The following is a 12,172-nucleotide window of genomic DNA, read 5'->3' as shown; positions in this document are numbered from 1 at the left end:
CAGGATCACAACCCTATGCACTCCACCTGCTAATGGGACCAGCTGGGTCAAATTAAATCCTTCAAAATGCCGGTGGATTTTCAGTCCCAGCACCACCTGTTTCACTCCACAGATACACTCTTCTTGCATTGTAGGTGTGGCTACAGCTAACATGGAGGTGACCTAGGTGATGATTTCAGCATTTATAACAACCAAATGATTGCAACACTGATCAGAAAGCCCATTGATATGTTCTGCTCCTCTTCTGAGAAATGCTGGAATAATTCTGATTCTAAATTTGTGGCTTGTTTTTAAAGAGAAAGTTCCCCAAATATATATCCTCGTATCCCAACCGCAGTCTGTTTGGATCTTCATTTGAGACTCCTCACCTTCCTTTAGGACCCAGCTCCCCACCTTTACAACCCAGTCTGCCTGTTCTTCTTCCCCTTCGCCTGCCTGGCAGAGACAGTGGAAGAGGGAATCTCTCTGCTCTCGAGCAGCCAGTGGGCATGAAACTCTCCTGCATGAACTTGGGTGCCTGGGACTGACATTGAAAAAGCTAGAGCTGGAGATGAGTGGGGAAACTGTCTGGGGAGGACACTCTGTCCCACTGTAACGTCCCCTTCCTGCAGTCCTTCAAGCTGAGGAGCAGATTTGCTATGACCCATCTGAATTCCCCTTCTGCAGGTTCCCTCACCCTGCTTCTACTACTGTTGCTTTCCAAGACAAAGTTTCTCTAGCTGAGTTGATATCCAAGTAGATCTACAGTCTGATCTTCTTCTCTGTCTTTGACTCAGCTTATGGCTATCTGTGCCTCAGGGATTTTTTGAGCTTAGCTTTCTCTTTAGCCAGAAGTCCCTAATGGACTTTTTGCCCACAGATTCACCTCATTTATTTTCTTTAGCCACATCCTAAATGTCCTGCGTCAATGAGCACCACAGTTTACCTGCATCCTTCCAAACCCCCACAAGAGAGCTTGACCTGCAAGACAGGCAGGAACAAGAGCATAAACACTGCTATATTTTTTAGTATGTAAGATACAAGCTGTCATGAAGCCATGTCATGAAGTTCATGTTGCAAGTCATGCTGTCAGGGAAGGAAGAATAGATGGGACACTGGAAAACTCTTCTGGAAAAAACAAAACCTTACATAAAATAAGACTTCAGTTTCACTGGTTTCTCAAAATCAGACATAAGCAAAGAGAGAAATTGTGACTTCACCTCCCTCTTGACTTATCAAAAAGATCTGCTCTCAACTAAGCTTAAGAAATTCTGTTCCACTAACAGCCTCGCAGTGGGCTGAGCACCAAAACCAAGCTCACAACAGTAAGAGATTCCCTAAAATAACAGCAAGAGAGGTTTACTGAAGTATGCTTTGAAACCTCCAGGGGGACCACAGTATTCTCGAGGACATCCTTTGTGATGGAGTGGACCTGTAAAGCAGATGTGTGCTGTGACAGCTGTTCAGGATTTTTGCCATTCATTCAAGTCCAAGGCTCGGCAATAAACCAAGGAAGAAAAATGGGAGATGGGAACTGCAGTTCCAGGTAGACTTTAGCTATGGGTTGTCTTGGTTTAACTCCTTGAAACTTTGTTTCCTGATAGCATTATCAAGATTTCACTTATATTGTAGGCATAGAACCACAGTCAAATTTTGGTTGTGAGGGGCCTGTGAGAGCCTCTAGCCAAGCTTCCTGCTCAAAGCAGGGCCAGCTTCAAAGTTAGGGCAGGTTGCTCAGGGCCTTGTCCATGTCACTTCTGAAAACCTCCACTGAGGGAGGTGCACAGTCAAGTGAACTGTCCTGCTGAGCCTCTCTCTAGTCAATATCTGTGACCTCAGCAGCCAGCACACACCAGCCGCGCAGGAGGGTAGTCCACAAGGACTAACCACTCAACACCGCCTCTCTGGTCACAGGATCTCCAGCCAACGCAGTAGGTAGAGTCCGTTTCCTCCAGAGGAGACGTCCAAAGCAGCTCAGAGGATTCCTGCCTTCAAAGTGTCATCCCTCCAGTGGCTAAAAGAAGAGTCTCAGGAGTCAAAGGTAGCTGTCCTTTTGGGAAGACTTTGGGTCCCTAAAGGCAAAGCCAGGCAGAACATGCTGGGAACTTGGAGAACTGAGTGTTTGCTCTACCGCAGTGACGGGGCCAGCTTCACAAGTGATAACTCTGTGTACCCTACATGGGTAAGATATCTCTGCAGGACTCCAAGTAGGCGCCATTTGGCTAACGGCAAGCTGAGGGACATCATCTACTTCCAGAAAACATTGGTCTCTGAGCTGGATGACATAATTTAGGAAATAATCCTGCTTGATTTTAAAGTTTCTAGCAATGAGGTGGCCACAACCATCCTGGAAAGTTGTTCCAGTGATTGTTCCTCCATGCTGCTAAAAACACAACCACCTCATCATTTTACCAAGTAGTAACTTCTGCTTACATTTAGTGGATCTTGGTCAGCTTTGTCAACCAAAATAAAGAACTGTTATCTAAAAAGATACAACAGGTTTCTCATCTTTTCAACTCCACAGGAACCAAGGTCACACTAAAACACAATCTGGACACCAGGAAAGACGAAAATCTGAGCTTTTGCTTATGAGATCTCAGGGTGGGTTTGCTTGCTTCAAGAATTTGTTTGCCTGACAGAGTGCATCACAGCCATAGCTCTTGTGTAGGACCTTAATGTATGGCATGGAGGGGGGGAGGCACGAATCTCGAATAGATACGACTGACCATAAAGTTAAGCCCTTCAGTCCCTAGCTAAGCCTTTAAATGAGTGCTGTGTTTTTTTAAAAAGTGAGGCACCTAGTTCCTACTGATTTCTGTGGAAGCCGTTGGATGCTAGGCTATCATTAGCAAAATTAATCTTTTCAATTAAGACTTCAGGCACCAATTGCAGAAATTAAGACCTTAGTAAATTTGAACGGAAAAATGAGCTATGTAGCCGTGACCATAGGCGGGAGGGGTCAGAACAAAGACTCTGATCCTCCCTTACTGTAAGGTAAAGTGCCTCCATATGTAGGAGGAGATGAATGTTATGAGAGCAGGACCTTGGAGCAATGCTCCTCGGATTTTGTTTTCGTTCCTCTGTGTGTGTACTTTGGTATTCAAATTACATTAGAGAAAATAGCAGAGAGGAAAAAATAATGGAAACTAATTACATTTAAGTAGATGTTGGCAAGGCAATCTTTGACTTCTTCTATTTGTCTATTGCAATTACAGAGCTGTCTGGGTTTTCTGTGCCTGTTATCCTGCAATCTTGTTCCCAGCCCAAGCTGCTTTTAGGAACCAGATCCAATGGATGAAACTAAAGGATGAAAAGGAAGACTGATCTTTCCTGGCATCTTTCATGTTACCAGAGTTCCCAATAACTTGTTTATGGGGTTCCTTAGAAAGAAGCACTGCAGCTGCACTGACAGGTCAGGCCAAATGGTAGCTACGCTTTTCTATGGCTATATATTTTACATTTTCCCCAAGATTCACATAACCTAGCTCATGGCGGACAACACGAAACACTGGTTTAAATAATTGAAGGATCCAGCTTTATTTTAATAATTCAGGACCTGTGTCTGACACAGTCAGAGCCTCACAAATAACCACGTTGGGGGGTGGCTGGAAGCCGAACGGCAGCTGCAGACCCAAACCTTTGGAGGTCTGAAAAGGCAAACCCCACGAATATTTTATGGGAAAAGAGGTGCTGCGCTACCGAGAAGGGTGAAAAAGCAATTGCTGGACCCAGTATGACAGCGCGCGTCACCTACGTGGCAATGACAGCAGGTGGTATTCACGAGAAGCACCAGTTCGGGGGTCCTTTTGGCAGAGGGGAAGAACGTGCCCGGTACAAAGGCTTCCTGGCTGAATCCCCCCCCCGGGCGAGCTGGAGCAAGGCAGGCAGCTCTCAGAGGAGATGAGATTGCAGAGCCCTGCCCACTCCGCTCGGCTCCTGCCTGCACCTTATCTCCGACTGTCACTTCTCCCCTTCCAGCGCAAGCTGGAGTCACAGGGCCCGGTCTCGTATTTGGTTTCATTAGTGTAATCGTGACCTGGACAGCCTCGTCTAACCTCTTTTTCCCAGGAGGAGCTATCCCTTAGAGCTGCCTCCTGGCCTGTTTAAGCACAACTCCTGGAGCTGCAGGAAGAAGAATATGGTGGAGTTTGGCCTCTCCCGCTTTCCTGGAAATTATCTAATCAGTTTCCATGGACTTTGTCTCAAGCTCAGTCATAAAAATACCATAAAGACAGGGAGTTTCTGCTTCTTTCTTCTTCCTTATCATTCTCTTCTGTGACTTTATCCCGCACAGAGAAGGAGCCAGCGCGGCCACCCATGCACAGTACATCCCCTTGGCAGGTCGGAGCTTCTGTGTTTCCTGGGCAGCGATAAAGAGCTCACCTACTCACTAGACTGGGGGGAAAAAAAACCTTTGCACAAACCAGAACCCAGAGAAATGCCCCAAAGAGAGAGGCAGAGGGATGCCAACCTTTGGGCGCTGCTCTGGAAAATGTGAAACCGTGCGAAATGAATCAGGGAACTGGTAAACAGGGAAAGCAAGAACAGTGGCTGGAGCCGTGCGTTATCGGCAGTCCTGCTGCGGGCGGCTGCACCTCCCTCAGCTCTAGAAGGAGCTTGACTTGGCTGAGGGCTGGAAAATCCCATTCACGAATTTCAAAGTGGTTTGGAAATGGTAAGCAGCAGCAGCAGCAGCATTACCCTAATACAGCGCTGCAGGCTGTGTTTTCAGAAGGGAGAATTGCTGGCCAGCCTGTAGTACCGCAGAGGGGAAATCCCTGGAAATGCCAGGCCAGTTTGGCTTCTCCTGGCAAGGCAAGCCAGAATAACCGTGTGTGTGTGTGTGTGTGTGTGTGTGTGTGTGTGTGTGTGTCACGCCCCCTCAGCCCATCCAGGAGCTAAAGGTCCCTCCTGTTTCTTCTGCAGGGAGGCAGAAGGCGCGTCGATATAATTGCTACGTGCTGCAGGCTGCTCTGCAGCCTGGGCAGCTTCATGCGTGCTTAGCAGCAGAGAAGCCAGGTAACTATTACAGGCGAAACAGCTCGCTTCATTACCATGCCACAGCGTGCTCTCGTCATGGGAGCAGGAGACCAGGCTGTCTGTCGCGCTGTTTTGCATCCGGAGGCAGCTCGCACCTGGCGTTTCAAAGAGCAGCCCCCGTCCAGCCTCCCAAGGGACGGCCCTGCAGCTCCTGCTAGCTCTGCGCAGGACTTTTAGCGCAGCTAGCCTTAGCTCCCCCAGCATACCCGCTGGTTTAATGGTAGTATTGGGTGCTATTTTTATTGACAATAAACACTGCTACTGTTTATTAATGGCAGACATGAATACTCCGATAAGGTGGGTTGTTGTTTTTTTTTTCTTTGAAGCAAACAGTTCAAGCAAACTTTCTTGGAGAGGGTTTACATCCAAGAGTGGAGGAGTGGGCCTGGCCATTAATTATCGGGATGGTGCTGGGGTTCCCGCACACCAGTGCACAACAGCGGGCAGGGAACTGCCTGTTCTGGGACAGCCTCCCTCCTCCGGTTTCTTCACAAAAGGGCTGTTTCATAAGCCACCCTTCAACAGTCTCCCCACTAAAATCCCTGCTGTTGAAATCAGGGTGGGATGGAGGCATCATGCCTCTATAGTCAATGTGGACCAAGGAATATAAAAACATCAGAGGCAGTGAACTGACCACACCATCTGTGAAGTGTGCAAAGTCATACAGAGCACAAAATCTATCTTAGTTTGCCCCTAAGCCAGCTGTACCTCCCTGCAAAAACATCATCTCTGCTTCTGGGGATTTACACAAAGCCTTCAGGTCTCTCACTAAATCATTTTAACACTAAACCTCCAGGCTGCCTGGGCACCTGCCACTCGCAGCACATAGACCCACTCAATACTAAAGGTAGACCCCCAACACTCGGACAACCAAGAAGTACACGCAGCATCCAGGCATCCAGCACCCCAGACACCCCACAGACAAGTAAAACGTGGCACTGGCACAGGGACCACAAACCACCTCCAGAAACCAGCAGCCTGCCCAGTGCCGACCTGCCCAGAAGCAGACTCACTGGAAAACCCCAAGAAACACATCACGGAGGCAGGCACCCCAAAATCCTCTTATTGCCCAGCTACTAGAAAACTTAACAGACACAGAAAGGTTGAAAATATTATCCATCTATTGAAATTTGCTCCAGGAAGTCTGGTCACAGGGAACAGATAAACACACTCGAGAGACAGGCAGAAACTACCCAGTGGCACAGTTAGATAGCGAGAAACCTAGCACATCTCCAGATATCCTGAAACCACGTTACTGGACTGGCAACAGGAAATCAACCTGCTTACGCACACATAAGCAGCAACCAGTCTGGTCCACGGGTCTAAAGGAAGAAAAGCCTCGTTCCCAGCTGATTTGCGAGGCTGCCTGACGCAGCCGGCAGCACAGGGGGCCGTGCCTCCCCTCTCCTTCCCTGTCCTTAGGAAGCAATCACCCCGCCTCTTGAAGCATCGCGCTCGAGTTCCCCGAGATGCTGACACCCAAACAGGAACTCCCTGCGTGCCTCCTTCAGCCATCCCCTGCCTCTGATCAAACCACGATGGACCAGAGATCTCCACAGACGGCACAGAGAATGGGAGAACAAAGGGAACAGGGATACACGGGCTGATCCTTTGTTAACCCACCAGGCAGCCTGCGTTTTGAAGCTTAAAAGGCAACCAACATCCAGCTTCTCTCCCGTGTTCTGCAGTTTCTCCGCAGAGTTCCTTTCCCTTGAGCACCCAGGAGGCCAGAAGAGATTAAGCCTGTCTGGGCAAATTTTACAGGGATTGCAGCAAGCACAGTGCCTCGTTGGGAACCGCAAGTGAGAGGAGGATCGGGAACAGCTGGGATGCCGCAGGGCTGTTTTTCCATGCTCCAAAGCAAGACAGGGAGGGCACCACTCCCTGCAGGGTGAACAACGACACGGAGCGCTCTGCAAGGCTCTGCATATGGCTGGATCTCCCAGGCTGTCAGGAACTTGTCTGTAAAGTGCCATAATCATTGCATATCCTTTCACAACAACCTGCCTTAGCACCAGAGACGCAGGGTCAAAGCCAGGCACACAGGAAGAAGCAATACTCCAAAGCTGTGCTGCTTGAAGGCCAAACCCCCTCAAGGGCTTGCCTTGCAAGCAGGGTACCCCACCACGACAGAACATCGCCCAGATGTCCCTTAGGTGGCTGTCACCATGCTCTGTGCAAGATGCCAACTGCCCTGGCATCAAGCAGCCAAAATCCCCATGGCTCCAGCACAAGGAGGCCAAATGTAATCATTCCCCCCAACACTCATTATGTTTCTCTCTGTATCATATGCAAAGTTACACAGATGCTAAACTGTGCCACTTGTTGAACCAGCAAGCAGGGCTGACAGGAAGAAGTACAGGCTTTCCAGAGAGGCAGCACGATGCTGACTCCAATCTGCTCGAGCCAGCACGAACTCATGCTGCTCTGTGCATCTGCTATGCACCTCTGAGTTGAAAACAACTCTAAGCACATACCCCAAAGCCAGTGAGCTCCAGTCAAGGGCTGGATTTCGGTCTGTAACACTCTGCATAAAAGATCACCCTGCAGTTACCTACAGGAAAAGTCCTATAACATGATGTAGCTGGAAAGCGAAATTCCTGCCCAAGGGAGGGCTCAAATACTACCCCCTGCCCCAGGGAAACAGATACTACTCCAACCATCAGCTACGTCCTGCCACAATAGGGAAAGCTCCCATACGTGCCTGGACGACTTAGGGAGCAGAGCACAGGACGCTTCCCTCCCGCATCGCTCCCACCAGCGCTAAGGCACGTCTCTGTACCAGGGAGATGTCTGGAGCCCTCAAGCTTTCCAGAGCGGTGCTTCCCCGACAGCTGCAGGTTCCAAAGCAGCGGAAGGGTCAACACCTCCTCTCCATCTCTGGGGAAAGCAGAAGGCCCGCAGGGGGCTCGGTGGGAAGGCACGGGGGCGGCAGGCGCGGGGAAGACCTCGGTGGTCTCCGCGCAAAGCTTCGCGCCGGCTGCACAAAGCCGGGTGGGGCCCTGCGGAGGCTCCCGCATCCCGGCGCGCCTGCTGCTCGCGTACCGGGCGGACGGGGCCTTGCTGGGGCGGCGGGAGAGGCGTCCCCCGGAGGGGTGCCCCCGCTGAGCGCACAGCCCTGCCCTGCCAGACGGCACCGCTCGCAGGGGCAAAAGCAGCCAGCCGCCCCCCTCGGGGGGGCCGGGGGCCGCCCCACGCGTGATTCCCCCCCCCCCCCGTTCCCCGGCGACACCGGCTCTTACACCGGGCAGGTGCAAAAGCAGGTGAGCAAAGCGCTCCCACCCACCCCCCGCCACGCGTGTGTGTCCCCCCCCCGCCACGCGTGTCGCCGCCCGGTCTCCTACCTTGGCGGCGGGTCGTCGCTGCGGCCGGCGGCGCTGCGGCCGTGCACAGCGGAGCCGCGCCGAGCCCAGCCGAGCGGAGCGGAGCCCAGCCGAGCGGAGCGGAGCAGAGCGGAGCGGAACGGAGCCGATCGGCGCCGCCCCGCCACGCCCCGCCACGCCCCGACAGCGGCGACAGTCGCGACACCGCCCCGGCTCCCCCCCCCCCCCCCCCCCCGCCGCGGAGCCGCGGCTCGGTGTGCGGCTGGCAGGCGCACGGCGGGCGCGGAGGCATCGGGCGGCGCCGCCGAGGCTCGTCTCGCTGCGAGCCGCGGAAAGCGCTGGAGACCTCCAGAGGTGCCTTGCAGCATAGCCGCTTCCCGAGGCCGCTCTGCCGGGGAACGGCGCCGCCGCCGACGCCTGTCACGCAGAGCGGCGTGTTTGCTCTTCTGCTTTTTGGGGGGGCTCCTTCTGTGACTACAGCGAAACGCTCGCCTCTCCTTCCGCCGGGCTCTCCGGCCCAGCCTGCTCTGTGGTAGGTGTGCACGGCCCCTAACGCTGCGACCTCAACAGGTAGGTCCTGCTGGACTGCGCCCGGCAGCGCACTGGAGGGGTTCGGTGTGTCTTCCTAGACCATCCTGACATCCGAGGGTTTTGCCATCATCTGCATAGTGCGCTGCCCCAAGACCCCGCCATAGTTCTCACAGCTACTGAGGACATGCCAGCGTGTTTCTGTATCTAAGTGTGCTGCATTCTGCTGTGTGCTGCACCCTGAACACTGCACGCACCTGCGTGACCTATATTAGTGCACCAGCCTTAGCTAGCAGCTGCTGGCTTGCTCTGCAGTCCTTAGCACACGAGGATATGCTGACCCATGTGAGCTTAAATCTGCCAGCCTTCACATATGCCAAACGGCTCCGGAGACCTTGTTGTGCTTGCAAAATTTACACACTCTCTGGGATTAGCTGGCTCCTTGTCACACCAGAAGCCCCCCCTAGTACCCTGGATGAGGAACAGGGCAAGCACATGGCAATGCCCAAGATCAGTCCAAATGGCAAGGAGATTTATTTGGCCAGGTTACCCAGCCAGCTAACTTCACTGCTCCTGTCTGAATAGAGCCTCAGACGCAGCTGGCTTTTCTCCACGCATTAGTCCCCCTAGTCACTGGGTAGCACTGGCAGTTCCAGGCTGCACCAGGGAGCATGACAAGACTGTGAAGCTGATTGTCCTCTGCAGATGAAATGTTGCAGTTCAGGTGTCTCTACACTAATTCTGCCATGGCAAGATAGGAGCTCACCAGTGCCTCAGGGCAGCTGAAGTCCTTTGGGGGAGGAAGAGCAACCCTTCCTGATCTGTCAACGGAGTTAAGCAGAATTTCAGAAGTAACCATCAGCCCCCAAGAGTGATCTCCATGCTTGCTCCCAGCTTCCAGGCTGGTGCAATCCAGGAGACTGAGGCAGTCAAGCAGAGAAAGAGCTGTTGAGAAGCACTGCCCATGGATGGAGCACAAGAAACAAGCCAGCTGCTGACACCAAGCCATGGTGCTCATGCAGCAGCTGTTTTGGGTTTGCCCTAGATACAGGGAATGAGAAGGCATCAGGAACATCTTCACACCCTCACCAGCGTGTGCTTGTGTCTTCACTGCAGGAGAAATACAGGACTCGTCAGGTGCAGAGGTACACACCACCACCAGTGCTTCCATTCACACACTCTGGGCTACATCAGCCCAATTTAGCTGTAGAAGATTGCACCTCAGGACTGACAGGAGGACAAAGATGTCTTTGCTTGGGGTTCTGGGTGGGACACCTTCCTCCTGACTGTAGCCCTATCCACTGTAGTTATCTCTAGCTGTGCTAGTCATGAGGATTTTCTAGAGGAGTAATTACAGAGAAATAGGTGATGCATGAGTGCTGTTCCCCAGACCTTTTCTAGATGTCAACCCTGAACAGCTGCCCATTCCCCTTGCAGTCTGTAAATCTGGATGGCTGGGACCCCGGAGTCTGTGCTGGGGTCCTTGGCAACTGGGATGAATCCTACCCTTTGACTTTCCTTTCCTGGGACTGCTTGGCTGATGATTCAACAGCAAGGGCCTGCCTGAGCAACTGCTGCTGGCAGCCTGTGCCCACGGAGCTGGCTTGGAACAAGAAACCCTCCGAGGTTACTATGGGGTAGTGTTCCTCAGCACAACTCTCCGAGCCTGGTTTGGCAGCATGACTAGCCCCATCCACAGAGCACCCTCACACAGCACTTGGGCTCTGTAAAGAGCCTCCAGCAGCTCCAAGAAAATGCTGTTTGTTTGCTCTTTCTGTTGCAATCCAAAAGTAAAAGTTGGAGCAATGTGCCCTGGAGCTCTCTCCTGCCTCACATCCCTAAGTATCGGAAATCAGACCAAAAGCAGGGTAATGTGATCGTTAGGCATCTACCCCCAGATTGCCCAAAATTAATGACAAGTGAAAGAGTTCTACCACAGCCAGCAGATCTCATTATAAAGGGGAGCTTGACAAAAGAATGAAAAAGCACCACTGTTGGTCCACTGCTAGCTAGAAATGACACGTGGCAGCACAGCCTGCTGCAGGCAGCCACAAAGAACGGAGCTGGAAACCATTGTGGCTGCTCTGCATTGCAGGAGCTACATCAGCGTAGTCATATTCATGGTGTCCATACAGCTACAGCATAAAGCACCCCTTATGGAGCTGGGTGCAGTTCCCATGGAGCAGGGTCCTGGCTTGCAGGGCTCAGTTGCAGAAGAAGAAGAAGAGACAGAAGAAAAAACACTTTCTGCTTGGTGATGTCTCCCGTAACCCTAGGACACGAGGCCCTGTGGCATGGCCAGTTTGCAGAGGCAATATCCTCATGTAGGCATAGTCTGAGGCTCTGTTATACCAGCACAGGGCCTGGTACATCTGCACTGAAGAGAAGCTGCTGCAACAAGCACCATACAGTGCATGATCCCAGCCTGCTGAGGAGAAGGGGCCTGATGTGCCTGGCTGTGGTCAGTTTGGATGGAGCCCTTCTTGGGCCACTTCTAGTGGTAGTATACATACACCTCCCAAAGGCTGGCTAGGGTCAGATTAGACTGCCACATGGAGGAAGCCTCTGTTTAGTTATACCCAATTAGTATCACATTTAATAAGAATGTCCCTAGTTTTGCCATAGTTATTTCCAGCCCTGCAAAGTTCAAGATTGCTGACTGTGTAACATGCACACTGGCAGGTGGTAAGGGGTAGGGCAGAAGCTGGACCCACTCAACACCAACTGGCTTTAGAGACATTTAAAATGCTGTTGTGATAACAGGATCAAAATTGGAAGTCTTTTCAGAGTTTATGGCATTGGCATTCTCCCTTCATGTGCAAGGGTTTCCATCATGTTGAAAAATATTCAATTATTGGAAGCTAAAGCAAAAACTGACAGTTGGTTTCAATCTTCTTTGGAATTTTTCCTCCCCACAAAATGTTGCCATAAACAGTACTTTTGTGCTAATAGAATCACTTTAAAGAAAAATTAAGATATTACTTTAAGCAGGGGACTCTGATGTTGGTCCTGGTATTATGTTTCCTCAGCAGACTTTGAAATTTAATTTTACTGGGAGTCCTCTGTGTGGCTATGTTAACTTGTATTTTGTCTGAAGTCTCCAAGCTTCCTGCCAGCTTGGCACCACAACGTGCCAGAGGTTTGTATTACAAAAATTAAGCTTAAAACCAGAGCAGATATTGATTCACAAACTGGAATCTCAAAGCCAGGCTTTGCACCTGGCGAGAAGCCATTGGTTAATAAGAGCAAGAAACCAGGACTTTTTCTCACTGGTAGTGGACTATGTGCCTTGAAGTGAGCAC

General features: G+C 51.5%; 1 protein-coding gene across 2 annotated transcripts in view; it reads right to left on the bottom strand.

Moving 5' to 3' along the window:
• Positions 1-8,446, bottom strand: part of CORO2A (coronin 2A) — a 59,307-nt gene extending 50,861 nt beyond the window's left edge. For both annotated transcript variants that reach the window (XM_067315457.1, XM_067315458.1), the window contains exon 1: positions 8,364-8,446. The gene's annotated coding sequence lies outside the window, so the exon portion shown is untranslated. The remainder of the gene's footprint in view (positions 1-8,363) is intronic.
• Positions 8,447-12,172: the final 3,726 nt, after the last annotated feature.

This window comes from Apteryx mantelli, chromosome Z, assembly GCF_036417845.1.
Source record: "Apteryx mantelli isolate bAptMan1 chromosome Z, bAptMan1.hap1, whole genome shotgun sequence".
NCBI lineage: Eukaryota > Metazoa > Chordata > Aves > Apterygiformes > Apterygidae > Apteryx > Apteryx mantelli.
This window is presented reverse-complemented; position numbering and strand designations above follow the sequence as displayed.